Source organism: Bos indicus x Bos taurus, chromosome 3, assembly GCF_003369695.1.
Source record: "Bos indicus x Bos taurus breed Angus x Brahman F1 hybrid chromosome 3, Bos_hybrid_MaternalHap_v2.0, whole genome shotgun sequence".
NCBI lineage: Eukaryota > Metazoa > Chordata > Mammalia > Artiodactyla > Bovidae > Bos > Bos indicus x Bos taurus.
This window is the reverse complement of record NC_040078.1, coordinates 12,926,602-12,950,964: the sequence shown is the minus strand read 5'-3', so window position 1 is coordinate 12,950,964 and position 24,363 is coordinate 12,926,602. Positions and strand designations below refer to the sequence as shown.

Genomic DNA, 24,363 nt, shown 5'->3' with positions numbered 1-24,363 from the left:
TTTAACAAGAAAACTCTATGTCAACAGTAAAATGTAGACCTTCTCTACTCTAGTTTTTTTTAAGTGGAAAATCTGTTCTGTTATCTAGGGTTTTGTCCATCGTCTTTTGGGTTGGCAGATTACATAAGAGACAGGGAGAAACAGACACAGTTTTAAGTTGATTTGTTAATGTTAAATTTTACATTATTTAAATAAACTTTTACACTATATTGTTTTTAACTACACTTTTCCTGACTTTCTTTCTCCTTTAGGATTAGACCTTTGGTAGATCACAGCTCTTGCCCCCTTCCTTCCCTTTCAAAGTCTTCTTTCATCATCCTCACAGGTGGGCTCATTATTCCCTTCTGAGGGGATCCTCTCTGTAGCCTGAGGGCTGAGCTTCGTCTCTCCCTGGTTCCTGTTTTTTATTTTTATTTTTCCCCCAGCAAGTGGGGAGTCTGGCTGGGCTATTGTTTAACCCTTAGCTGGCAAGAAGTTCCTGCCGTGCTAAGACCTTCAAAGTTCTTGCTTCCTCATTTCAAGAGAGGGAAACTGGAGGATGAGCCTCCAGGAGCTGCTCAGATCCTGGTGATGAGACAACAGTGCTGGGATGGGAGCCCCTCAGGAGGATACGGAGAGGGTGAGGGAGCTGGTGGGAGCTTCTGCAGGGGAGAAGCGCTGGGCTGGGAGAGACGAGCCTTGGTGCCAGGTGTGGCTTTGCCCAGCACAAGTTCACCCCCTGAGAATCTTCCTCTTCTGTGACAAGAGGGGTCTGGACAGATGTCCCCTGAAGCCTGACCTGGAGGGGATGCCTGATTAAATGAATTAGTGATTAAATGAATACAAAGAAATATCTGAAACCATTGGGTATATGAACACTAGCATGTGCTATTCTTTGCTTCCAGCGAGAACCAGGAATGAGAATAAGTACAGTAGGAGGGAAAGGAGGAAAAGGCAATGGTAACCCACTCCAGAACTCTTGCCTGGAAAACCCCATGGATGGAGGAGCCTAATAGGCTGCAGTCCATGGGGTCACTAAGAGTTGGACACGACTGAGCAGCTTCACTTTCACTTTTCACTTTCATGCATTGTAGAAGGAAATGGCAACCCACTTCAGTGTTCTTACCTGGAGAATCCCAGGGACAGGGGAGCCTGGTGGGCTGCCTTCTATGGGGTTGCACAGAGTCGAACACGACTGAAGCGACTTAGCAGCAGCAGCAGCAGGAGGGAGACAGGTCTGAAATGATGAGCTTTTATTGAATTGGAAAGAAAACTGGGACCGTGGAAGGCTGAGACCAATCACGGCAGATGAATCCTGACTTGCTGGAAGAAGCAGATTGATCATCTTTTCAGAATAGGGCACTTTCCCTCATTCTGTTTTCTGTCGTACCTGGTCCCCAGAAAGGACAGAGGGTGTCAGATCCCTTGGGCCTATGTCTGAAGAGGGAGGGTGGGCTCAGGAGGTGGTAGCCCTGCAGCAAATGTGCCCACTGTTCACAACTCAGGGTCACAAGGACAGTTCAGTTCAGTTCAGTCTCTCAGTCATGTCCAACTCTTTGCAACCCCATGAACCACAGCACACCAGGCCTTCCTGTCCATCACCAACTCCTGGAGTCCACCCAAACCCATGTCCATTGAGTCGGTGATGCCATCCAACCATCTCATCCTCTGTTGTCCCCTTCTCCTCCTGCCCTCAATCTTTCCCAGCTTCAGGGTCTTTTCCAATGAGTCAGCTCTTCACATCAGGTGCCCAAAGTATTGGAGTTTCAGCTTCAGCATCAGTCCTTCAAATGAACACCCAGTACTGATCTCCTTTAGAATGGACTGGTTGGATCTGCTTGCAGTCCAAGGGACTCTCAAGAGTCTTCTCCAATACCACAGTTCAAAAGCATCAATTCTTTGGTGCTTAGCTTTCTTTATAGTCCAACTCTCACATCCATTCGTGGCCACTGGAAAAACCATAGCCTTGACTAGACGGACTTTTGTTGGCAAAGTAATATCTCTGCTTTTTTATATGCTGTCTAGGTTGGTCATAACTTTCCTTCCAAGGAGTAAGCATCTTTTAATTTCATGGCTGAAATCACCATCTGCAGTGATCTTGGAGCCCCAAAAAATAAAGTCAGCACTGTTCCCACTGTTTCCTCAGCTATTTCCCATGAAGTGATGGGACCAGATGCCATGATCTTAGTTTTCTGAATGTTGAGCTTTAAGCCAACTTTTTCACTTTCCTCTTTCACTTTCATCAAGAGGCTCTTTAGTTCTTCTTCACTTTCTGCCATAAGGGTGGTGTCATCTGCATATCTGAGGTTACTGATATTTCTCCTGGCAATCTTGATTCCAGGTTGTGCTTCCTCCAGCCCAGCGTTTCTCATGATGTACTCTGCATATAAGTTAAATAAGCGAGGACAATAGAGCTCATTAAGTGATCACTAGGTCTCCTGCCAGGAGCCGGCAAGAGGCATTCCACTCGTGACAAAGGTCATGAGGATGGAGGCTCGGCATACGCAAAGGCAGGATCAAGCCTCGGGAGTCCCCCCGGATATTCTCGAGCATCTACCCCCAAAAAACCAGAGTCTGCCTACTTTATTGCTTTGTGCTCTCACCTCTGACTTTACTGGGGGCTGTCCCCTACCACCATCTCGCTCTCTCTATCAAAGAGTTAACTTACAGCTCCAATTAATAAAGTTCCTGGGCAACTAGGAGTGTTTAAATCCAAACCCCTCAGATAGCTCTCTAACTCACCTGACAAGTTTACCCGGACTTCTACAGCTATGCATACGATTGTTTACAGTCTCCCAAAGGATTGTTTACAGTCTCCCAGCCTCGAGAGGCACGGGAAGCTTAAGATATTCAAATAGCTTAGAGCCTCTCAGAGAGTTAGAAACTGTCAGAATAAAACTAGTAAAAGATTTCATTGATAAGCCAATGTTTGTTGCCAAGTTTTCACATCCCCTGTATTGTATCCTTGAATATGTATTAATTAATAGTTGGTATGTAGAAAAAATAAGTAGTGGCCTTGGTGTTAGTAACTTTAGACCCTTAAGGTAATAAATTCTTTCCTTTGTTGTGAACCCATTACACATCCGCCCTATAGGAATGCAATTTTATCTTCAGAAGATGGCGCCAAACCTTAAAATAATTACTCTTAGAGAAAATAAGTCTTTGTCAAGAGTCATAAAATTTTAATAGGCCTTCTGGCCAGAAGATGATGTAAATCACCTAAACCATTTGTATACGATAAATTTGCAGGAAAGAAACCCTGGTTTTTGATAAGGATCAAAGACTGCTGACTTTGCATCCCCTATTATCCTCTATGTGTAACTTAGGGTATATAAGCCCCTGTTGAAAATAAAGCTAGGGGCCTTGCTCACCAAAGCTTGGTCTCCCCATGTCATTTTTCTCCTTAACTTCCAGCTGAGTCTCCATCTGGAGTGCGGATATCCTCTGCGACCATTTATTTGCCTGGGCTTCTAAGACCCACTCGAGAAGGTGTCTAAGGTTGGGCACCTTCCACTATTCGAGAGGGCGCCTGCAGCCTCCGTGGTCAGAGCTAACCTGGTGTCACAGGTTATATTGATTTTCTGCGTAAACCAAGCTACTCAGCTTCTTTTCTCCGCTGAATTTTCCTACTGAGCTATCCTTATTCTATTACTCTTTATATCTTTGATAAATAAATAAATAAATAGGTCGTCGAAGCCGTCTCTCCTTTGAATACCCTGGATCAGCTGGGGCTGGACCCCGGCAGTCTTCCCTTCATATTCTAGTCCTTGGCAGTTAGCCTTGTGATGAGTGCTGGCCAAAAAATATGAGCAGAGAGCACACTACTTTTGGACAGATGCAGTGAAACCCCTGTGTGATTCTCCTGTCTTCCATCCCTGCAGTGAGGCTGGGAGCCTATGTGGATGCTGTGAGCTCCATGGGTGCAGCTACAAGGTAGTAAATCCTCCAACATTTGAGTTAGGATCCTTCCCTCACTCTCTGAGGGGACCAGTGGTAGGAGATATAAACTCTGCTTGTTCTGAGATACTAAGGTTCTGTAACTGTTTGTTACCTAGCACAGTCTAGCTTGTTCTGACTACTACATTGCCCTGAAGATGCTGGGAAGGAGAGCAGTCTTCATGTTTGTATTAGGTATCTATTTCTGTGTAACACGTTATCCCAAAACTTGCTGCCTTAAACACCATCAGATATAATCTCACAGTTTCTGTGGTTCAGGGCTTAGAGTTGGATCACCTGAGTCCTCGGGCTCAGGGTCTTCAAGACTGAAATCAGAGTCTTGGCTGCATCAGCTTAGGGTCAAATGGGCAAGCTAGGATCCCAAGAGTTCTCGTGGATTGCTGATGGGAGGCAGTGCCTGTGGCTATTGGACTGAGGGTGCCATTTCCTCCCTGGATGTTGGCCAGAGGCAACCTCAGTTTCTTGTCATGTGGGACACTCCTTAGGGCAGCTGACAACAGGCAGCTGAGTTCCTCAGAGCAAACAAGAGTGAACGTGAAGAAGAGAGAGTGTGAGCAAGAGGGAAGTCACAGTCTTGTATAACCTAGGATCACTGAGTGACATCCATCACATCTACTCTAGTCTAGTCCTAAGCCACTCTCTAGATTCAGCCCCATTCCAGGGGAGGGCACTACATAAGGATGTGAGCATAAGGGGACAATTAAGAAGCTCCTCCTACAGTTATGCATTTGGTATGGATAGAAAGTGTGCTAGGTGCTTTTGATCCATGATCTCATTCAATTTATAATGTAGGTGAGGAAACTGCAGATTAGTTAAACTTACCTACTTGAGGTAACAGTTCACTAGAACTAGGATTTAATAGTAGAATTGCTTCAAAATCATGTTACTAGTTTGCCTCCTAAGAATCAAGGAAGTATATTGGATGAATTTCATTTAAAATATAGGCTATATAATTTTATCCTTTATTGTTACTGAAAAAAAATACGTTTCCTGTTTCCAATGTCCTAGGCATCTGCAGCACTGGAATCAAGAGTTATGGAGCACATGGTCCTAGAGTTGAGGATGCTGGATTTGTTCCCATGCAGGGGATCCAAGGAGGTTCTGTGTTATTTTAGGTGACCAAAAATCAAGAAGCTGACCCAGAGGAGGTCTCGTGGGGCTTTGGTCCTGAGTCAAACTACAGCATCCTGCTGTGAGTCCACCGTGGGGCAGACACCCCAACCTGAGTCAGCCTCCAGGACAAGTTACCAGCACAGGGTCCATGTGCCTAACATCCTGTCCCTGAGGATTGATAACCTGACCCCAGAGGACAGTGGGCAGTACCGGGCTCAAGCCAGCTTCACTGGAGGAATAGAATTTAAACAGGTTTTCTTCCTCACTGTCTATGGTGAGTGACACTCCTCACTCCATCCTATGGCTTCCCTTGTTCTTTTGTTCTAGGAATGTCACACAGGCCCCATTCTTCAGGATCCCTTCCAGGTACCAACCTTCAGACTCTTTTTTGCCTTTGAGTTAGGAAGTAAGTGGTTTACTGCAAATGGTGAGAGGAGCTGAGATTTATACCAGGGATAAAACCACTTTAGTAGTTTGGGAGAGGAGAATGGAAATTTGGGGAAATGATATTGCCATAACAATTATTGTTCTTTTTAGGTCCAGGTTTACTTAATGTGTGTATTAGTTGTCTGTTGCTGCTTTAATTTGGAGACTTAACACAAAGCAAATTTATTATCTTTCTGAGCTACAGGTCAGAAGTCACACACGGGTCTTACCAGGCCAAAGTCAAGGTATTGGCAGGGCTGTGTTGTTTCCTCGAGGTTCCAGAAGGAGATTCATTTATTTGTATTTTCCACCTTCTAGTGGTTGTTTATATTATTTGGCTCAGGATCACCTTCCTCCATCTTAAAAGCCTGCAATATTGGGAGCAATTCTTCTCATATCTTATCCCTTTGACCTCATCTTCTTCTTCCTTCCATGTTTAAGGACCCTTGTGATTACTGTTGGTCCCATCCAGGTAATCAGAATAATCTCCTCATTTTAAAGCAAGCTACGTAGCAGCCTTAATTCCATCTGTTACCTTAATTTCACCTTGCCACCTAACCTAACATAGCCACGGGTTCTGAGGATTGGATGTGGACTTATTTGGGGTCCATTATTCATCTATCACAATTCAGAAATTCATGGGTAGTCTGTACCTCCTTCTCCTTTTACTCAGAGCCAGCGCAAGACCAGCCTTACATGCAAAGATTCCACCAATCCAGCACTAGAAGCCTTCAGTAAATGTAGGAGAAAAATTACTCTGTAACATTTCCAGATACCCTCACTTAGTCAACACTTTTTTTCCCTAAAGTCCAACGGCCTAGGAAAATATCTGTTGTGAGAGACTGACTGTTGCTGCCTTAGGTTCCCATGTGATTTCTATGACCAATTGATCCATATATCACATCTCAAGTTCAGTGGCATGTTCTAACCAGACTCAGACTCATCATAGTAGTTGCTACTGCTGCATCTTCCACAAAGTTGTCCATCCCTGTGAGCACAGAACATTTCTCTGGGGTCCCAGTGCTGACCAGGTGTCTGTCTTCTCTAGAGGCTATACAATCTCAAGCATCATCTGTGCAAGAGAGAAGGGCAAGATCCTGATCCAGGACTAGGCCTTCTGTACCAGACTTCTACCGCTTCTAGGAGAAACCCAGTTTTCTTAGAAATAATGGGTTTTGGGAAAGTGGGATCAGGCTTTATTTTCTGGTTGGAGATGTTCAAGACTTTCTAAACATACACACAATTTAGTAAAATCACATACAACTTACCTCAGTGGCTCCCCTCTTTATTGTCACTTGCTGTGTGTTAAGTATTTGGCAAATTATGGGTTTAAAAAAATTAATTAATTTATTTTAATTGGAGGTTAATTACTTTACAATATTGTAGTGGTTTTTGCCATACATTGGCATGAATCAGCCATGGGTGTACATGTGTTCCCCATCCTGAACCCCCCTCCCACCTCCCTCCCCATCCCATCCCTCAGGGTCATTCCAGTGCACCAACCCTGAGCACCCTGTCTCATGCATCGAACCTGGACTGGCAATCTGTTTCACATATGATAATATATGTCTTAATGCTATTCTCTCAAATTATCCCACCCTTGCCTTCTCCCACAGAGTCCAAAAGGCTGTTCTTTACATTTGTGTCTCTTCTGGTGTCTCGCATATAGGGTCATCATTGCTGCTGCTTTTGCTAGATTGCTTCAGTCATGTCTGACTCTGTGCGACCCCATAGACGGCAGTCCACCAGACTCCCATGTCCCTGGGATTCTCCAGGCAAGAACACTGGAATGGGTTGCCATTTCTTTCTCCAGTGCACGAAAGTATAAAGTGAAAGTGAAGTTGCTCAGTCGTGTCCGATTCTTAGCGACCCCATGGATTGAAGCTACCAGGCTCCTCCATCCATGGGATTTTCCAGGCAAAAGAGTACTGGAGTGGGGTGCCATTGCCTTCTCCAGGTCATCATTACCATCTTTCTAAATTCCATATATATGCATTAGTATACTGCATTGGTGTTTTTCTTTCTGACTTACTTCACTCTGTATAGTAAGCTCCAGTTTCATTCACCTCATTAGAACTGATCCAAATGCACTCTTTTAAATGGCTGAGTAATATTCCATTGTGTATATGTGCCACAGCTTTCTTATCCATTCATCTGCTCATGGACATCTAGGTTGCTTCTATGTCCTGGCTATTGTAAACAGTGCTGCGATGAACATTGGGGTACACGTGTCTCTTTCAATTCTGTTTTCCCCAGCAGTGAGATTCCTGGGTGGTATGGCAGTTCTATTTCCAGTTTTTTAAGGCATCTCCACATTATTCTCCATTGTGGCTGTACTAGTTTGCATTCCCACCAACAGTGTAAGAGGGTTTTTACACTGTGTAAGAAAAGTTTTACACTTGTCTCTGCACCCTCTCCAACATTTATTGTTTGTAGACTTTTTGATAGCAACCATTCTGACTGGTGTGAGATGGAACCCCATTGTGGTTTTAATTTGCATTTCTCTGATAATGAGTGATGTTGAGCATCTTTTCATGTGTTTGTTAGCCATCTGTATGTCTTTGGAGAAAGAAGTTTAGTTCTTTAGTGAATGCTTTTGCTGTTGCAGCCCAATGTTTAGTTCTTTGGCCCATTTTTTGATTGGGTCATTTATTGTTCTGGCATTGAGCTGCAGGAGCTGCTTGTATATTTTTGAGATTAATTCTTTGTCAGTTGCTTCATTTGCTATTATTTTCTCCCATTCTGAGGGTTGTCTTTTCATCGTGCTTATAGTTTCCTTCGTTGTGCAAAAGCTTTTAAACTTAATTAGGTACCATTTGTTTATTTTTACTTTTATTTCCATTACTCTGGGAGGTGGGTCATAGAGGATCTTGCTGTGATTTATGTTGGAGAGTGTTTTGCCTATGTTTTCCTCTAGGAGTTTTATAGTTTCTGGTCTTATGTTTAGATCTTTAATCCATTTTGAGTTTATTTTTGTGTATGGTGTTAGAAAGTGTTCTAGTTTCATTCTTTTACAGGTGGTTGACCAGTTTTCCCAGCACCATTACTGAAGAGGCTGTCTTTGCCCCATTGTATATTCTTGCCTCCTTTGTTAAAAAATAAGGTACCCATAGGTGCCTAGGTTTATTTCTGAGCCTTCTATCTTGTTCCATTGGTCTATATTTCTGTTTAGGGACCAGTACCATATTGTCTTGAACTGTGGCTTTGTAGTATAACCTGAAGTCAGGAAGGTTGATTCCTCCAGTTCATTCTTCTTTCTCAAGATTGCTTTGGCTATTCGAGGCTTTTTGTATTTCCATACAAATTGTGAAATTATTTGTTCTAGTTCTGCAAATTGTGTTTTATCTGTAAAATGTGTTCACTATCATTAAGGGGAGAATGCCAGGGTTTCAGTGAGATAATAGATGAGAATGTGCAGACTGAAATGTTCTCCAATCATGTGAGCCCCATTCTTTTGTCTCTTCTCTCCCAGATCCTGCACCCCTTCCCCAGATTATGGTCAAATCAGCATCTGTCACACCAGGCTGGTGCAATGCCACCCTGGAGTGCACAGCCTCGGGGGACACAGGACCTGAAGGTGACCTGGGGGAGCACGGGCCTTCCCAGGGGGCAGAGAATAACGCTGGATCCATCCTCACACTCCTCGACCCTGACTCTGAGCCTGCCCCTGAGTCAACCAAGTGCCAGCTTGACCTGTGTGGTCAGCAATCAGGTGGATCAAAAAACTGCCATCTTAGACCTGGGAGAAGTCTGAGCCTCTGGTGAGTGCACCTGCTAGAGGGGAGGGGCACTGTCAGAGCTCAGGGGTGAGGGTCATGGGCTTTTCTCCCTACCATGTTATTAGCCCCACCTTTTAATGGGTCACCTGATAAAGGAGTCTGATAGGTACAGCCGTAGCATGTCTGCTTAACTGTCTCTCAAGACCTTGCCTGCCAGTCCAACTCCATTCCTACATTTCTCTCAAGAAACAGGGATTTCTTTAATGAAAATCTTGTCCACCCAGCTGAAGATGATCTATTCCCTGTCCTAGCTGGCCCTGGAGGCAGACCAGGGGTGGTGGGGGAGAGGCAAAGAGAACTAGAGCTGCAACATCAAAAGCATTCACTAGAGATATATTTCTCTGAGGGCTCACCCTTCTCCTGACCCATGCTCCCTGCTGCCTGCACCTGCCTGCCTGTTGCCCTCTGGGGAGCTCCTTCCCTCCCAGATGCTGCAGGGCAGTGTCAGGTCTGGTCCAGGGCAATAGTTTTCCAGCACTTCTCCTACCTCATTCATTATCCATAGTGTGTCATCCACTGTAGTCTTTTGAAAAGCAATTGGATTTTGTGATTGGTCTGTATCATCTGTAGGAGTCTGACCCAGGGACTCCCTGCAGGATTCAGGGCTGCAAAGCTCCTCTGCCCATGTTCCTTACCTCACACACTTCACACTGAATTGTTTGCTTGGCTTCCCTGAATGTGTCCTGCAATTGCAAGCTTCTGAGCCTCTGGAAATGCTGTTTCCTCTACCATCAAACTGCCCAAGTCAAGAGTTTCTCATGTCCATAGTTATTGCTATTGAAGGATTTTCCTCAGGTCACGGGCCTGTAACCAGTGTCCTGCACTTGGTTATAGTAGCATTATGAATCAAGTTAAACTAAGGGTGGCTCAAGCTCATGTTGCAGCTGCTGTAACTGTCCTACCTCAGGCATCATCCCCTTTAAGGAGCAGTCCATGGCCATCCCACATTGAGTAGCAATGCTATTGATGGGTTTGTCTTCTCCACAGCCTGGAACACCTTGAGGGCAGAGGACTTGTCCTGTTCTTCTTTTAATTTACACCAAACAAAACTTTTAGCACTGCTCAGTTAATATTTCACTGAATGAATGACCTGGTATCTTGTGTGCAGTCCAGCACCTCTAACTGTCTCCCATGAGCTGCTGGTGGGAGCTGATATGCCAGCATCACTTAAAATCTCATTATACCTTTCCCTTGGTCCCATTCTGGAGTCTCAGATAAAGTTCAACACTCAGCATGACCCATAAAACCCTCTGGAAAGAGCCTCTTCCTCCCTCTGATCCTCCTTGCCCAGCTCGCCCGTGCCCTATCCTCTCCTGCTTGCTGGTCTAGGGCGACTGCAACCCCTAGGGCTGGAGATTTGTCATGGAACAAACAAATGGAAGTGGAAACAGCCATTTCCACTCCTTCTTGGAAAGCTGTGCCCAGTCTGAATGTCTGGTAAACTCCTATTCCTCCCTCAAGGCTGAGTTTTTGCATCACCTCCTCTGGGAGGCCCTCCTTGAAGGCCAGTGTACAAGGTATAAACTTCTATGGCACTGCCATCTCTCTGGCTAGAAGACTTTGGTATTTTCAGTCTTCCCCCTGTATGACCCCAGCTTGCTCCTCTCAGCATCCCTGGCATCAAGCAGGAGCTCGGGACCTGGGTGAATGAATGATACTGCCTCACTCTTTCCTCTTTTGCTCAGACTTCACCATCTCCTCTCTCTATATCTCCCCTTGGCAAAAGGTATTACAAGCTGTATCTTTCCTTAACTTTCTTCATTCTCTCTGTGTGAGGAAAACAGATTCACATGGACAGGTCAGTGCTGACCCCCTGCCATGCATCATAAAGGCTGTTGTGGTTATGCTGTTGATCCCTGGAGTTGGACTGTTCCTTTGGAAGACACGAGGGAAGAAGAGGAAGATAGAGACTGGAAGAGGCAGGTTTCACTTTTCCTTCTGGCCCCACATCCCATCCTTCCCCCACTGAACCTTTGGCTGCCTTCCTCCTTTATTTTGCTGCTCAAAACAATTATCTCTGGGGAAGGGGAAGGTGGGTATAGGCTTGGCCTTGGGGTTCATTGCCACGGGGGAAAGTATATGTTTTCAAGGCCAAGATCAAGCTTCACTCTGTGTATGACTCAGGTATAGAATTTCAGGAGAATCTGAGGGACAGTGATGGTGGAGACCAGTATGCAGAGCTGAGCCAGCAGGCATCTGGAGAGGCCACATACAAAGTGAGAACTGGGAGCTGTGCCCAGCCTGGGCTCTTATGGGTCTTTCTCCTGGGTCTGTCAATCCAGTCATCTGCTGTTCCTGGCCCTGCTGTCTCTCAGCACGTGGTCAGTGGTATTTATGAAAAACATTTCAAACTTGGGGCCAATGTAGAGCTGGTCACTTTGGGGGAATTCACATGCAGTTCATATCAGCAGCATTGGTTCCATGTGGATCACTCTAGGGCCTCTCTCAGCTCTTTAGAAACCCTCTGTCTTCCATTCATAGGTAATTGGTGAACATAGTTAGAAGAAAAATAGCTTAGAGTGTGCAGTCAGGTCCACAAGCCAGAAAGTGAGCCCACGTAGATAATTTAATTGGAGGAAGCAGGAGACTCGGCACTCCTAGGACACCTCCACTCACAGCCTGATTCCAGCAGGCACCTGCCTCCCCCAGCTCTGGTCTGGCTCCAGCTGCCCCTGGTCTGTTACTCTGACTTTCCTGCTGCCAACTCTCTGGGTATACGTGTCCTTCTGACATCCTCTAACACATCCCCAAGCTGCCCTGCCACTCAGGATCCTCACCGTCCCGGATGAATCCTCTTCTTCCATCATCAACTCAGTGCCTAGCCCCTCTTCTCCTGAAGCTTTCCAAAGAGGACCTTCCTACATATAATAATCCCCACAGCCTCTCCTGTGTGGTGGTGTATATCTTTCTGAAGACATCAGCTCAGGCATGGGGACTGTGTGGAAGATATTTACCAGACCATGGAGAAAGAGGTTAGGACATTGGTGCTGGGTGCTGATTTGGAAGTCTATGGAAGCCACATGGGTTGGTGGGAGTCCATAAAGGACTGTCCTGAGTTTTGCTTTGCACCCTGTGTAGGGTAAAAGTTGAGTGTTGGGCATTGTGTTTGTGTGTCTGTATGTACATTGCGGGAGTAGCCAGTGTACATTATACCCTGTGCCACAACCCTTGTTCCTGATCACTAGTACTAACCTCAGCTTCAGTTCATGGACCTCAAATATACCTCCTGTGGAGTGGGAAGAGGAATTTGTACTGTTTCTAGCCCTTCCAAACCTTCTGTGTCTCAGAGAAGGACCCAGGCTGGATTTGTATTCTTAGGAAAGCAGCCTCAGGCCTTTCTTGTCTGGGGTGGGGGTCATTAGAATGGAAGTGCAGGGTGCTCCCCCCCACACACACACTGATGAAGCTGCTGTAAGCAGTGAAGTTTAAGGAAGACCCAAACCAGCCCTCTCCTGCCTCTTCTGATGCTCAGCTCCCACAACCTGCTGGCTTCATATCCTAGTCAGCCTCCTCTTTGCTCACTCACATCCTTCTGCCTGAAATGGTGATGCCTGCCCTGTCCCTTCCTCTCATCCCAGTTGTTTGAATGCTACCATCCAACCCAAAGCCCCTTCCAGGTCACCTGTTCTATATGTTCCTTAAAATTTGGAAATGGTCTCTTCCACATCTAACCTTTTCAGACGCATTGACAAAACCAAGTCCCTACCATAGTTTGCCTTGGGTTAGTCATCACTCTTCTCTGCTAACCTCACCTGTACCTCCCTCAGAAGTGTGCTGTGTCTTTAGGAGGTCAGTGCCAAGAGATAAGCACCCCTCTCTGTGAAGGGTGTAAGCAACCCTCCACCTAGCTCCCACAAGGACTCAGCAGACTGAGACCCAGAGCACAGTCTACAGAAGTTTTTTTGAAAATAAGTCCACAAGGAAACAAAATTAACGTGATGACCTTCAACCACACTGCCTGGCTTCCCTTTCCACTTCCAGCCTCCTGATGACCTGAGGCAGCCTGCACTGAATTGTGTCGGAGCTTCTCCTCTTCCTGAGGGTCCTCACCTCATCAAAGCCTTTGCTTCCTGTCTTGAGTTCCAGCTCTTGAGTCAGAGATAGATTCACTGTAGTTCTATGATTTGTGGTCCCTTGTCTGCTGATCTAGATGTCTGGGTCTCTTGATTCCACTTTCATCTCAGCAAGCTTAGCTGCTTCATTTCTGACCGTAGAGAGCAAGATTATGACTTAAAAGCTTGAGCATTAGGAACCAATGCTAGTATCCTGCTGGGTAGTACATGGATAATGAAGAAATAGAGTTTCTATAATAAGGCTGTTTTAGCCTGTTTAGCTCAGGCTGAACAGAAGGCTAAGAGAGAAGATGACCTCTCTCACTGGCATCCCAGGTGATCGGTCATGGCTTGTATCAGTGCCATCAGTCCAAAAGCAGTGTAAGGTGTGATGACCCATTGACCCCCTCCCAACCACCTCACTTCTCAAAGCATTAGACAAAAAAGAAAAAGAAAAAGAACTCAACATTCCAAGCCTGTATTGAACCAGGTTTTGTCCTGTGAATTTAATAAATATTATTTCTTCTTATAAGAACTCTTTAGATATTACTGTTCCTATTTTGCAGGACAATATATAGTTGGTATCAGAGCAAATTCTTAAATCTAATGTTAGATAATTCCAGCATTCATATCTTATCCTTTGCCACATGGTCACTGAAGACCTTGGAATCTTGGAGTATTCAGAGATAATCTTCCATTTGCTCCCCTTCCAAGGATCCTGCTTCTGATTCAGGTGCCTCAAAGTGGAATGAGTTCACCCTGATGATGGATGAAACAGTTGGTGGCTGAAAGTGGAATTGCTCCTCAGGGGAACAATGAGATGGTAGATGCGGGTGGGAGACGTGCAATGAGAGGTCCTGCCCTCTGGCTCAGAGGAGACACCTGAAGCAGAGATGCTGCTTCTTCTTGGTCTTGTGGGAGTTCCTTCCTCTCATACAATGTGTGTTGTGGATTTCAGTATCCCTATTCTCAAGTCAGCTTCCCTTTCCATTATTATTCATGAATATTCAAGAATTATGTGATGCTGAAATCCCCAATATACAAATGTAAAATTAAAGTCTATTGATGTTAAATACTCTCCCTAGTTGTAAGTGATGTAGGCATAATATCAGGGAGGGTATAATAATTTCACTCATTTTATTTATTTTTTCTTTTTTTTTTTTACTTTGTATGCTTTTTCTTCACTTAAATCGAAACATTCACATGTGACTAGAGGTCAGCATACTGGGCATTGCAGTCTTAAAACACACACCATTAGGGTGCATCACTCTCTGAGAGGAATGTCCCTTTGATGAAGTATCCTAACAAGGTCAAGAAATGGTGTGTGTTTTAATTTCACTCATTTTAATTCTTTCTCTCTATCATTCTAGACACCCAAACAGTTACTATCATCTGTTGTGTTACCCTTCCTAAATCTTCCTCTACTTGCTCTTCTTCTCTTATTCCCATCTTCCACCTGCAGCTGCAACACTTTTACATTTCCACCAGCAATATAAGAGAATTTCTTCACTTCATCTCAATCTCTCGTTATTTATTTATTTATTTTAGCCATCCTAGTGCTGATGAAGTGGAAACTGCTTGTGGTCCTGAATTGCTTTTCTTAAACTGTTCATGTTGAACTAATAATTTGTATGCCTTATTTGAAGAAATTTCTTTCTCTCAATTTCGTTCTCCCTTTTTCTATGCATTGGCCCTACCTCTCCATTGAGTCTGCTTTTGTGTCTGGTCACAATGCTGACTTTATATTGTTAAATCCAGTGGTCAGTTTTCAGTCCTTATTTCTCATAAGTTCTCAGCCACAGTGGACCTATACTTCTTGAAACACTATTTTCACTTTGCAGTCACCATTATTTTCTACCTACTGGATGGTTGCTCTGAAGTTTCCTTTATCAGTATCATTCCAACCTCTAAATTTTTGAATTGCCAACGTTCATAGCCATGACCTCGCTTCACTGTCTACACTCATTTCTTTTTGGTGCTCTGGCCATGCAGTAATCCTGTGACCTTCTGTGGCAAAAAGGACTAGAGATGCAATCCGTCCCTGGACTCCATAGTGTGAATATGCAACTGTTTACTTGACATCTCCATGTGCATGTATAATAGGTATCTCCATCTTGACATGTTTAAACTCAAATTCCCCAAACATTCTTCCTATAGAGTTTCTCATCCTTCCAAATGTCATCTCAATCTTTCCATTTTTTTTTTTTCTGGTGATAAAACCTTGGTTTATCCTTGACTTCATTCTTCTTTTTCATTTTCATTTCTTTTTCACTCTCTATTAGAAAATATATTTCAGCATTCTATATATATTTGAATACTTATTTTTGTGTATCTATATGAAAAAAAATATGTTTATAACAAAATGCCTCTCACCACCTCCTTGGTCCAGTTGGGTCATGGTTTCTCACTTAGATTATCACAGTTGCCTCAGAGTCTCTCACTTTTGTACTTAATCCTTTAATATCTATTTTCACAATATCACCCAGATGAATCTTTTCAAAACCTAAGTTGCATCACATTACTCGTGAGCTCGGAACTACCCCATTAGCTCCCTTTATCTGGAAGGTCCTATATCATTTGACCTCATCTTCCTTACTCCTCTCCTTCCTTAATGTACTCTAGGATATTGGGCTTCCTGCTATTCCTCCAATACTCTGTGCATGCTCCTTCCTCTCTAGAATTCTTTCCCTCCAGGTATCCACATGTCTCATTTCCTGACCTACTTCAGGCCTTTGTTCAGATGTTAACTTCTCAGTAAGACCCCTAACCACCCTGTATCAAACTGCAAACTCTTTCTGGTGGTCTCCTTCCTCCTTAATGCTCTATTTTTCTCCGTAGTACTTTCACAAGGCTGTGTGACAGGGTACAGTTATTCTGGGCTGTTGTTTAAAGACAGTTGGTATTGAGGCCTCAAAGAATAAACTGCAATCCTATCATGCAAATACCATTATTATTTCCAGAAAATGGCACATAGCTAATAGGTGGCAGAGCTGGAGTTGAAATCTAAGTGTTGGATTCTAAAGCTCTTGAACTCCATATAGTCAACAATCCTTGCCTCCCTCGCATAAATCTCTCTTGATTGTACTGTATGATTTTTTTTGTGTGTGCATTGTCAGATTCAGTTTGCTAGTATTTTGTTAAGGATTTTTGTGACTGTGTCTCTAACACTGACTTGTAATTTTTTTTGTGTGTGATATCTTTGTCTGGCCTTGTGTTCTTCTCTCTACAAGTTTTTGGAAGAGTTTGAGAAGGATATGTGTTAATTTTTCTCTAAATGTCTGAGAGAATTCATCTGTGAAGCCATCTGATTCAGGACTTTTGTTTGTTGAAAGATATTTAACTAAAATTTAATTTCATTACTTGTGATTGGTCTATTTATATTATTAATTCTTCTTGATTTTATCTTTGAAAACTGTACCTTTCCAAGAATTTACCCATTTCTTCCCAATAGTCCATTTTGTAGGTCCTCACTGGGTCAGACCCAACTCCTCCAGGGCAGCCTAAGGAGAAAACTCCTGTGGAGAATCCAAATGCAGAGGTGGACTTAAAACCACAGTTGAAATCCAGGGGCAGTGTGGATAAGGGAGAGAATAGAAAACCTTCTCACCAGCTGTACAAGTTACAGATTAAATCCACATGACCAACTAGGTAGACTCTGTGTCTATGGAATATATAAAAGGACAATGCGAGGCCCCACAAAAGAAAAAGCAGTAGCTCTGGCAGATATGCACTTTGGAGGCAAGAATACGTAACAATATGACCACATTACAGTCTGAGCTGTCCCCATAGCAGGTCCAGAGAGCAGCCCAGTATAGGAGGGCATCCTAGGGACACAGAGATGGACTGTGATCACAGCAAGGGAAAGGACACTGGCAGATGATATCTGAGAAAAACATCTATTATTATTCTTATATTTTGATTTGTTCTGCAGTTGGTTCTGGATTTTTCTTCTTCCTCTGTTGCTGTGGTTGTTGATTTGATTGTTACTATTAGCATATTTAAGCTTTTGAGAACTGTTTTTAAATAGCACTTTTTATTTCCTTCATATACTTCTACATCTATGTTGGCCTTTTGCAGTTCTTTGGGTTTTTTTTTTTTAATATATAATTTTATTTTAAAAATCTTTTTCCTAATTTAAAAATTTCCCCTTGGTTTTGTTTTTTCTTATTGTTCTTTTCCCGCTGTAGTTATTCATATATATATATATATATATCTTTTTTACATACTTCTATTTAACTTTGCTTTTCTATTTTCCTTCCTTGCTTTCTTTTTTCAACATGTTTGTTAGTTTGTTTAGTTTTCTTTGCTTTATTCCTCAGTTGGCACTTTGTTTTGGTTTTGCTTTCTAGTTTGTGTTTTAGTCAGTTTTGTTTTTAATTGGTTTATATCATTTTTGGTTTTCTTTGTTTGCCAGGTCACTATCTTGTACTTTCTTTTCTTTGGATTGTTTTGGTATTCTTTGGGTGTGTGTATGTGTGTGTATGTTCCATTGTTTTTGTTTTTAATGTCTGACTTTGTATGTACCATTTATCTGGGGTTTGTCTTTTGCTTCTCATTTTGTGTGTGTGTGTGTGTGTGTGTTTTAACCCCCTTTAATGCCATAATAAATGACTTGTGCAATTTCAGTTTTCTAGCCAGAGATCAGTCCTGAGTTTTTGGAGCAGGAGCGCTGAATCCAGGACCCTGACTACCACAGAACTCCAAACCCCAGAAAGTATTAAATAGTAAGAATTCCCATGAAGGCTTCCACCTGTATACAAGACCTAACATTGCCCAATTTCCAGCAGCACCCAGTACAGGAAGCCTCACTCAAACAACAAGCGAGACAGAAACATAAATCCAGTCATCAACAGAGAGGATTCCCATGGACAACCCCCCAAAAAACCACCTACACACAAAAAAATATGCCAAGGCTGTCTATTGTCATCCTGCTTATTTAATTTATATGCAAAGTGCATCATGAGAAATGCCAGTCTAGATGAAGCACAAGCTGGAACCAAGACTGCCAGGAGAAATATCAATAACTTCAGATATGAAGATAACACCACCCTTACGGCAGAAAGTGAAAAACTAAAGAGCCTCTTGAAAGAGCCTCAGTGAAAGAGGAGAGTGAAAACTCTGGCTTAAAACTCAACATTCAAAAAACAAAGATCATGGCATCTGTTTTGGGGCATCACTTCATGGCAAATAGTTGGGGAAACAATGCCAGACTTTATTTTCTTGGGCTCCAAAATCACTGCAGATGGTGACTGCAGCCATGAAATTAAAAGATGCTTGATCCTTGGAAGAAACTCTTTGATTAACCTAGACAACATATTAAAAATCAGAGACATTACTTTGCTGACAAAGGTCCATCTAGTCAAAGCTATGGTTTTTCTAGTAGTTATGTATGGATGTGAGACTTGGACCATAAATAAAACTGAGCACTGAAGAATTGATGCTTTTGAACTTTGGTGTTGGAGAAGACTCTTGAGAGTTTCTTGGACTGAAAGAAGATCCAATCAGTTAATCTTAAAGGAAATCAGTCCTGAATATTCATTGGAAGGACTGATGCTGAAGCTAAGGCTCCAGTACTTTGACCACCTGATGCAAAGAACTGACTCACTGGAAAAGACCCCGATGCTGGGAAAGATAGAAGGCAGGAGGAGAATGGGGAGACAGAGGATAAGATAGTTGAATGGCATCACTGACTTGATAGACATGAGTTTGAGCAAGCTCCAGGAGCTTGTGATGGACAGGGAAGCCTGGTGTGCTGCTGTCTGTGGGGTTGCAAAGAGTCAGACACAACTGAGAGACTGAATTGAACCAATAGAGCTATAGACTCAAGGGTTGGGTTTCCTCATGGCAGGAGTGCGACCCCACCCATCAGCAGATAATTGAATTAAAGTTTTACTCAGCAAGGTGCTGCCCACCAGACCAGTTCCTCCCATCAGGAACCTTACACAAGCCTCTTAACCTCATCCATCAGAGGGCAGGCAGAAAAAGCAAGAAGAGCCACAATCCCATAGTGACTAAAACAATCATTACAGAAAATTAATCAGTATGAAAAAGCAGAAAGTTATGTCCCAAATGAAGGGACAAGATAAATTCCCAGAAAAACAACTAAATGAAGCAGAGATAGGCAGCTTCCCAGAAAAATAATTCAGGATAATGATAGTGAATATAATTCAAGATCTTGGAAAAAGAATGGAGGCAAAGATTGAGAAGATACAAGAAATGTTTAGCAAATACCCAGAAGAACTAAAAAATAAGTAAACAGAGATGAATAATATGCTAGAAGGAATCCATAGCAGAATAATGAGGCAGAAGTACAATGGTATAAATGACCTGGACAGGATGGTGGAGATCACTGCCATAGAACAGAATACAGAAAAAAAGAAATGAAGAGACTCTGCGAGGCCTAAGGGACAGCATTAAATGCATGAGCATTTGTGTTAGAGGGGTGCCAGAAGGAGAAGAGTGAGAGAAAGGATCTAAGAAAATATTTGAAGAGATAATAGCTGAAAACTTCCCTAACATGAAAAGGAAATAGTCAACCAAGTCTAGGAAGCATAGAGAGTCCCAGGCAGGGTAAGACCAAGGAGGAACACACTGAGACACATAGTAATCAAAATGACAAAAATTAAAGACAGAGATAAAATATTAAGAGCAACTTGGGAAAAGCAGCAAATAACATACAAAGGAACTTCCATCAGGCTATCAGCTGATGTCTCAATAGAAACTAGAAGCCAAAAGGGAATGGCATGACACATTTAAGGGTGAAAGGAAAGAACCTACAATCATGAATACTCTGCTCAGCATGACTCTTCTTCATATTTGTTGGTGAAATCAAAAGCTTTCCAGAGAAGCAACAGTTAAGAGAATTTAGCACCACCAAACAAGCTTTACAACAATGCTAAAGGAATTTCTCTAGGCAAGAAGAAAGAAGGAAGAGACATACCTACAGAAAATAAACCCAAAGCAATCAAGAAAATGGTAATAGGATCATACATCTCAATTATTACCTTAAATGTAAATTGATTAAATGCACCAAACAAAAGACATAGACTGGCAGAGAGGATGAAGACATGTAAATGTATGCTCTTACCACATCACTCTGTTTGATCCCCCAAATTGTACATAATTATTTTATATTGTTAGGTTAATTGTTTCCATTATGGCTTGCAACTGTAATTGTCTGTTAATTTTTATCTAGCTATTGATTGTGAAAACTGATAAACATCTTTTACTATTGTGATTATGTAACTATTAGTTAATACCATCGTATCATGATTGGTCAACAGAAAAATAATAGAATTCTCTATCATCAAAGGGCTTCCCTGATAGCTCAGCTAGTAAAGAATCCGTTTGCAATTCAGGAGACCCTAATTTGATTCCTGGAACTGGAAGTTCCCCTGGGGAAGGGATAGGCTACCCACTCCAGTATTCTAGGGCTTCCCTGGTGGCTCAGACAATAAAGAATCCACCTGCAATGTGGGACACATGGGTTCAATCCCTGGGTTGAGAAGATCGCTTGGAGGAGAGCAAAGCAACCCACTTCAGTATTCTTGCCTGAAGAATCCCTATGGACAGAGGAACCAGGTGGGTTACATTCCATGGGTTCACAGAGTCAGATGCAACTGAGTGACTAAATACAGCACAGCACATATCATCAAAACTACCAATTAACAGAAAAACCCGTTATCACTTTTTTGAACCCAGATGCATATCAGAGTATCTTGGAATTTTTTTGAAAAATACAAATGCCTGGTATTCTTTTTTTTTTTTTTTTTTTGCCACAGCTTCAGATATGTTTCCAATGAACAGATATGTTTAAAAACAACTGGGCTATATGAGAATCTTTTACTTTTATCTAGTTTGTTTCATTTTTCCTAGTTCATATTCAGTACTCCCTTTTCATTTGGTTTATGTTTTCCAGTTTTTCCATCTCTTTTTTAAAAAAAATGTTCTGTCTCAAGCCTTCATCCAGCATAGTAGAAAAGCTTTGTATGTACATATATAAATAATATGTATTCTATATATTTAGAAAACATGAATTTTTGCATAACTAAAAAATTTATGACATTTTGATTCCATATGTTTGATTCAGTGTAAATAGAACATTAAATTTCTAAATTAAAAATAATATATGAAACAAGCAACAGATGTTTACTCTATAGCACAGAATTATAGTCAATATCTTATAATAATCTATAATGGAAAATAATTTCCAAAATAATATATGTGTATATGTATAACTGAATCACACACACAAAAAAAGAATTCTACTTTTTGAAATTTAGTAATGTTTATCTTGTTGCCAGGTTTTCTAAATGCCCTATGGACATTTAATAGCAATGTATGAAATACAAAATTTTAAATATATTTGCATAGGATATAAGATTAATAAAATCAATTAAATGTACATCTATTATATTAAAAAGAAAACTGCTTGTATGGTGTTAACTAAACTTATTGTTGTAATCATTTCATAATATATATGAGTATCAAATCATACTAAACACCTTAAACTTTCAATATGTTTCATGTCAACTGTATCTCAATAAAGCTGAAATTTTAATATAAAAAAGCAATAAGTAATATACAAGGGAAACCCCATACAATTAACAGCTGATCTTTGAGCAGAAACTCTGCAGACAAGTAGGGAATGGTAGGATATATTTAAAGTACTGAAAAGGAAAAAATGTACAACCAAGATTACTCTACCTGGCAAGAATCTCATTCAAAATTAACGGAGAAATCAAAACTATTCAGTAGGAAAAAGTTAAGAGTATTTAGCACCAAACTAGTTTTCTCAGGGCTTCTCTGATAACTCAGTTGTTAAAAACAAAAATCCGGAGGCAATCCAGGAGACATTGGTCAATTCCTGGGTCAGGAAGATCGCCTGGGGAAGGGAATGGCTACCCATTCCAGTATTATGGCCCGGGGAATTCCGTGGACTGAGAGAAGTCCATGGAGTGGCAAAGAATTGGACACGACTGAACGACTTTCACATTAAACTAGCTTTACAACAAATACTAAAGGGGCCTTTTATAGACAGGAAGCACAAGAGAAGCAAAAGACCTATCAAAACAAACAAAACAAGAAAATTCCAGTAGAAACATGTATATCAATAATTACTTTAAATGTAAATGGACTTAACACTCCAACCAAAAGACACAGACTGGCTGAATGGATTCAAAAACAAGACCCATGTATATGCTGTCTACAAGAGACCCTCTTCAGACTGAGAGACGCATACAGGCTGAAAGTGAGAAGATGGAGAAAGATGTTCCATTCAAATGGAAATCAAAACAAAGCTAGAGTAGAAATTCTCATATCAGACAAAATATACCTTAAAATATGAACATTAGAAGAGATAAGGAAGGACATTACACAATGATCAAAGTATCAATCCAAGAAGAAGCTATAACAATTGTAAATATTTATGCACCCATCATAGGAGTATCTCAATACAAATGCAAACACTAACAAACATAAAAGAAGAAACTGACAGTAACACAGTATTAGTAAACAACTTTCACTCCCCACTTACACCAATGGACAGGTCATCAAAATAGAAAATTAATAAGGAAATACAAGCCTTTAGTGACATATTAGACCAGATGATCTGCCTCTTGAGAAAACTGTACGCAAGTCAGGAAGCAACAGACCTGGACATGGAACAACAGACTGGTTCCAAATAGGAAAAGGAGTACGTCAAGGCTGTATACTGTCATCCTGCTTATTTAACTTATATGCAGAGTACATCATGAGAAACACTGAGCTGGAAGAAGCACAAGCTGGAATCAAGATTGCCAGGAGAAATATCAATAACCTCAGATATGCAGATGACACCACCCTTATGGCAGAAAGTGAAGAAGAACTACAGAGCCTCTTGATGAAAGTGAAAGAGGAGAGTGAAAAAGTTGGCTTAAAGCTCAACATTCAGAAAACTAAGATCATGGCATCTAGTCCCATCACTTCATGGCAAATAGATGGGGAAACACTGGAAATAGTGGCTGACTTTATTTTGGGGGGCTCCAAAATCACTGCAGATGGTGACTGCAGCCATGAAATTAAAAGATGCTTACTCCTTGGAAGGAAAGTTATGACCAACATAGACAGCATATTAAAAAGAAGAGACATTACTTTGTCAACAAAGGTTCATCTAGTCAAGGCTATGGTTTTTCCAGTAGTCATATATGGATGTGAGAGTTGGACTATAAAGAAAACTGAGCACAGAAGAATTGATGCTTTTGAACTGTGGTGTTGGGAAAGACTCTTGAGAGTCCCTTGACTGCAAGGAGATCCAACCAGTCCATCCTAAAGCAGATCAGTCCTGGATGTTCAGTGGAAGGACTGATGTTGAAGCTGAAACTCCAATACTTTGGCCACCTCATGCAAAGAGCTGACTCATTTGAAAAGACCCTGATGCTGGGAAAGATTGAAGGCAGGAGGAGAAGGGGATGACAGAAGATGAGATGGTTGGATGACATCAATGGACTCAACGGACATGAATTTGGGTACACTCCTGCAATTGGTGATGGACAGGGAGGCTTGGCATTCTGCAGTTCATGGGGTTGCAAAGAGTCGGACATGACTGAGTGACTGAACTGACTGACTGGCTGACCTAATTGTTATCTTCAGGACATTCCATCCAAATGCAGAAGAATACACTTTCTTCTCATGTGCACATGGAACATTCTCCAGGATAGACCACACTTGGAAAACAAATCAAGCCTCAGTAAATTTAAGGAAACTGAAATTATATCAAGCATCTTTTCTGACCACAATGCTATGAGACTAGGTATCAATTACAGGAAAAAAAAAATGTAAAAAACACAAGCACATGGAAATTAAATCAATTGTTTCTAAATAATGGACAGGTTACTGAAGAAATAAAAGGGGAAAAAAAATCTCTAGAAACAAATGTCAATGAAAACACAATGTTCCAAAATCTATGGGATGCAGCAAAAGCAGTTTTAAGAGGGAAGTTTGTAGCAATAAAATCCTACCTCAAGAAACAAGAAAAATGTAGAAAAGACAACCTAACTTTACATCTAAAACAACTGGAA

At 41.8% G+C, this 24,363-nt stretch overlaps 1 long non-coding RNA gene across 1 annotated transcript in view; it reads left to right on the top strand.

The window, feature by feature from the left end:
• Positions 1-18,247, top strand: part of LOC113884688 — a 47,666-nt gene extending 29,419 nt beyond the window's left edge. The window contains exons 4-5 of the long non-coding RNA XR_003508970.1: positions 8,948-9,236; positions 17,933-18,247. This is a non-coding gene — a long non-coding RNA (uncharacterized LOC113884688). The remainder of the gene's footprint in view (positions 1-8,947; positions 9,237-17,932) is intronic.
• The last annotated feature ends 6,116 nt before the right edge of the window (positions 18,248-24,363 follow it).